Consider the following 6,000-nt stretch of genomic DNA (forward strand, 5'->3'; position numbering starts at 1 on the left):
GGAAAATACAAAATTAAAAGGAAACAAATTTAAAAACTAACACCTGACAATGACAAAGACTAAGGATTTGTCTAAATTCACTGTTAACACAAAATTTTAAGATACTTTAAACTAAAACTTTTGCAAAAACGAGACCTCGACATATCAGATGCTTATAACATGATGGAAGATGTAATAAAGGTATTTTATTTTCTATTTTTCTATTTTTTCTTACAGTCAATCAATAAAGGAATTGAGTCTTTGGCATAAACTTAAATATTTAAACCTTTGGAATCTGATGTTGTAAACCTTTGATATTTCAAATTCAGAATATTTGATCTAACAGAATTCATAGTTTGAAATATCTAAGGTCTACAACATTTGGTTCCTAAGATATAGTGATTAGAAAATCAGAGTTTGTGGCAAAGACTCAATTCCTTTATTTACATAAAGAGATATTAAGCGTAATTTCAAGTTCCCCTGTATGCAATAATGACAATAACATCGAATGAAGGAAAGAGAAGTTTTCGCCTTCTAAATAGAATACTTCATTACACAAGATGTATAACTATGACGGAGAGCAGACTTAACGATCTTGCACTTATGGCTCACTTCTGAGGATATCATTGAAATGTTTGTGCAAGCAAATCCAATAAAATTGAAGCTTAAAAGAGTTGGTGAATATGTAGATAGAGTAAATTCTATCTAAAAATTTCAGAAGAAATTTCGTTTATTAGTGAAATTATGATTTTTTAATGATGCTGTGATTACTGATTTAGTTAGCTGTGATGGAGTTAAGTAATAAATTTAAAAATTTATAAAGTTAAAAAGTTAAAGTTAGTTTTTCGAGCAAAGGAATAAATTTTAGACTCTATAAGGTTAGTAAAAATGTAGTCTTTTTGGTGTATTTTTATGGTGTTAATTGACTTTTTGAACAAACAATTCCAGGGGGGGCAAAAATTAGCCAGGGGGGGGAACTTTTGCCCCCCCTGGCTAAAATACGCGCCTGCCTGTATATATATGCTTCGGGGGGAGGGGGAGCAAAATAGGGGTATTCATATTTTGTTCCTAACATCATTAATTGAACATTTAGTGACAGACGCAAAAAAAAATATTTAAAAAAATAAAGATCTGGAACTCTCTCTGCAATATCTGTAATTATATTATCCTGTTTGTATTGTATACAGGGTGATGTCCCACGAAACATGACAGTTGGTGAATAATTTAAAATGTCTTCTTCCATAATTTGTTAAGCTGTTTGATACCAACAAATATTATATGGCAGTCATATTATTGTAAAAATGATTTAAAATCAAAATATAATTGCGTAAATGATATTGTTAACAAAATTAACTGCAAAAAATCTTTATAATCCATCACAGTATATGGAAGAAGACTTTCAAAACTATTCACCAACTGTCATGTTTCGTGGGACACCGTGCCATATAAGTAGATATGTAATATGTCTATATCCAACCAAACCGTAACACTTCAAGAGGCTGCCGTTGTTATTTGAATTGATATTTACTAAATCAGACATCCCACGTTAGAAATGGAAAGTTACTTGAAGTTACGTCAAAATACTAAATAGTCCCTTGATATTGAACATTATACATTTGTCCATTTTTACTCTGTCAGATAGATGACTTAGCTCTCAGAATTTATGTTTTTCTACACAAACTAATGATATATAGGCACTGGCAACCCCCGGTGCTAAATGAGTGGAATATATCTATAAAATAAAACTGATGAGCTCACGAATAAGCTAAATCTTTAAGGGTTGGTGTCTCATCCGGGGTTAATTAATTATTATAAAATATCTATTTTCTTTTATCATTGACCATGGGACTCTGACTCAAGTGCTTGCAACTAGGGAAGGATCGTTTCCACTTTATTGAAAAAAGATCGTTTCGTTTTAAAACGACAAAGAAAAAACGAAACGATCGTTTTAAAAACGATCATTTTTAGTTTTTTTTAAATCTGTCGTTTTTGAAAACGACCCTTCGTTAACGACCGTAAACGACAGATTTTTTTTATCAAAACAAACAACCTCAATGTTTTCTGACCTTGGATTATCCGACCAAAAAAATATATTTTCTCTTTAAAAGGTTGTTCGACCCCTAGCGACGACCCTTCGTTAACGATTGTTAACGTCCTTTAAACGCGAAAATGTCTTTTTTGATCGGAAAATCCGAGGTCAGAAACATTCAGGATATTTGTATCGATAAAAAAACATTAAGACAACATTCATAACCATATCTTTCTGAAAAAAATGAAAATAATTGTCATAAGACTCAGATTCATCAGCGAAAAAACCATCGTTTTTCGTTTTTTAAAAGTTCAAAACGAGTGGTTCGTTTTCAAAAAAATAAAAAATAAAACAAAACAAAAACGATCGTTTTTAAATCGATTTATAACCCTACTTGCAACGCAAAAGTTATTACAGTCATTGTCAGAAGGTGTTAAGGTACTCTTCTTTCTTTTCATTATTCAAAAAATTAAAAATTAAAAAATTGTCAAACTTGTGAGATTTGAATTTTAGACTGCTTGAGCTGATTAATGAAATTTCGTTTTAGATTTCACTTCTTTAACAAGTTAAAAATTGTAAACGGAAGGGAAGGGTGACAAAGCTTAATCATTCATTCATTCATCCATTCATCCTTTTTCACCCATATACTGATACAAGGGAAGTGCTTCACTTATCAATGAATGCGAAAATCCTTCAATCAAAATAAACGACTCAATCTCACAAATAAATTCAAAGTTCAAAGAAGACCTTCAAGTCCTCTTACTACTGTAATATTCGAGTGTGCGAGGTGGGGAAGACTTCACTGCAAATTTTACTTATATACATGAGCACTTTTTCAACAATGTTCAATTAAATAAGTATTTATTTAGGATAGGTTAGGTTAAGACATCACTTTCTGGGCCGAGCGCTGCGGCTAGGACAGGCTAGGGGGCCGAGCGCTGCGGCCATGGGTTAGGTTTAGTTATGACACTTTCTTTTATTTAGGGTTAGGTTAGGTTAAGCAACTTTCTAGGCCGAGCGCTGCGGCTAGGGGCTGAGCGCTGCGGCCACGGGTTAAGTTAAGTTATGGGACTTTCTCGGCGGCTAGTATTCAATCTCGATCTACAAATGTCATCCCCCCTTAATCATGCTTTTAATTAAGCGCGACAGTGAAGTCTTCCCCACCTCGCAAACTCGAAGGTTGGAGTTCAGCGTCTGCCTGTAATATTTTGTGAGACACCCTGTAAATTTAAAATTAACACAACATGGCCGAGACTTTGATAATGACAAAAAACTTCCCATTTTTCAATTTTGTCATCTGCCTTGAATTTAGTCATTTTAAGCAACTTGCCAAGTGATTTTGCAACAACAATAAAAAGAATGACTTTACAATTGTTTAACTATAAATGAAAAAAAATTTATAAGATCGTTTTGGCTAATGTTTTGGCTAATGGCCGCTTGCCTTCCCCCACTCGTAGAACCACGGGAATGATCTTAGCTTTGTTTGAAAATTCAAAATTTGAGGCAAATCAGTCATTGGTGATCTGACTGATGATCTGACTCACAGAGATTACTATACTTTATGTATAAAGATATTAACAAGAATGTATTAAACAAGGACTTTAGGGCGCTTCGCGCCCATCTTCTATTTCAACTTTTAATTGTGGCTTTATTTGTGGGCATCTTCTCTTTGTACAAAATAAAACAGACACAACAAAAGTTTGCGGATTTCATAATATTTTTCGAGCATTTTCAAAATTTTACAAAACTAAGAAACTTTGAAACACAAATTTGTAAAATGTTGATCATTCATAAACCTTCCCTGTGGTCACGTGAGGTCCCACACAAAATTAGGGCCTATCGCTTCAGCCCTTTTGACGTTAAACAAACAGACAAGCAAAGTATATATATATATAGATAGATACATTGTTGAGTTCCAAGTTTCACAAGAGTGCTCGATACCTGATGAGATCCAAGTAGAGGCTGTTTATATCAGTTGAAAGATGATTGCATAAAAGCATGAAACAATTTGTTTATGAATAAAATGTTATAAGAAGATTGTTGCGTTTCAACTGATATTTAGATAGATAGATAGATAGATAGATAGATGGACTTTGAGAAATATATTTTACTTTTTTAATAAATTTATTGAAATTTTTATTTTGTAATTATTAGTCTTTTTTTGCCCTAGAATTGTTTAAACACCCGGTAAAAGGTTTTATATAGCATCGTAAACTTTAAATAGAACTTCTAGCTTGCCTATTATTAGAACTGGGCACGGTGATCATAAATCAAGATTAAACAAATTGCAGAATTATAATTTGTGTAAAAAGTATTATCATACAGGGTTCCCCAGAACAATGAACCTTCAGAGACGACTATACTGAATGTATAATGTCTTGTTTTTAACCTTTGTGACAGAAACAATCTCAAGTACTGACGAGGGTCAGTCCAGACCGAAATATATTTTCAATAAATGTGGAACTAACATCTACTTGTTTTACTCTACAGAGGGTTGGTCCATCACCATCAACGAATTTTAAATGTTTCCTTATATCTATGATCTTTGAAACTATAACTTCTTTCATTTTTTGATAATCATTAATTAATCCATTTAATTATCACATTCAAGGCAGAAGACTTGATTTAAACTTGGGATCGTCATATATGAAGAGTTTCAAGTCGTCTTTGCAGTCTCGTCCTCACTGGGTAACCCTGAGCTAAAATTAATGTAAACGTAAACAAAACCCGCTAGTTTACATGAAAGAAAAGAAAAATAAGCAAATGAATTTGAAGGGACCGTTGCGTTAAAAAAAAAAGAATTCACTATTTACGATTATCCTAAGTAGAAAGTTCAATTATTTAACCAAGTAAGGCAGGTCCGTGAATACAATTAGATACAATAACCAATGGAACGTTTTTGAACCCAAATTATTTATTTAATGAGGAACGAATTATAAATGATAAAGAATGCAACGAAGTGAAGAGCACGAATGTAAAATCCATTAACGTGTCCAGCCCTACACCGAGGTGCTGGGAGGGATGAACTAGAGAATCGTATTCATGTGTGTGTTCAAAACTTTCAGTTTAAAGATATCAATTTCCATTTCATTACACTCACAAAACATGCATTAAACCTGTTCGTTCATTTCCCCTGACACCTAATACGCCTCACCCATCCCTTCATTAACTTTTCATAGTTTTCCAGGGAGCATGCAAGTAAGGAAGTACAAAAATACATTGTTAATATTCTGTAGATTTTCTGAAGAGAAATTCGCGGATACCATTAATGTTCTTCAGCGGATTTACTTAAAATATTAAGTACAGTGATAACCAGAAAACAATGGAATAGGGTTACGACATTATAGCAATACTTTAGTGTCTTTGATGGTGTTACAAAGCAAACCAGACACTTTTAAAATTACTTTTTCTGTAAAATGGGTCTGTTTACATTGCACAATTGCTGTGGTTCATTGTTGTTGAATTTTTCAAAGTTAAAACTTGATTTTCAAAGTCGTCTTACTATTCCAGAGTTGTTTGGTTATCACTGTAAGTCTGCGGTGAATTAGAGTACATCCTGCTTAAAAAAAGCAGGATGTCACACGCAAAATTAATTAATTAATGCAAATGCGGGAAACCGAAAAATATTTTCCCTGATTCATCCCCCCCCCCCCTACTCCCTCAGTATCTAGGGTGAAACTGTTGGCAAAGTTCCAGGGTTAATAAAAAGAATATTTGAAGGCCATACAGGTGAAGAGGGAGTAGAGGGACAAGGGTCGAGGGAAAGTGAAGATTGACGAATAAAACATTTATGTGTTCATCTTCCGCCATCTTCTCTTTCTCGTATGTATCAATTGCAACGGCCAATTCTGAAAATTTAAATTTATAACTCTAATTTTTTCCTTCTTTCTGTTCATTGGACAATTTAAAATCATAATTTGAGTCTGAAAGAGTTTTCTGGTTATCACTGTATTCAATTTCAAGGTCAACGTTTCTGATGTATATTGTAAGCT

This window comes from Eurytemora carolleeae, unplaced genomic scaffold (assembly GCF_000591075.1).
Source record: "Eurytemora carolleeae unplaced genomic scaffold, Eaff_2.0 scaffold215, whole genome shotgun sequence".
In the NCBI taxonomy this organism is placed as follows: domain Eukaryota; kingdom Metazoa; phylum Arthropoda; class Copepoda; order Calanoida; family Temoridae; genus Eurytemora; species Eurytemora carolleeae.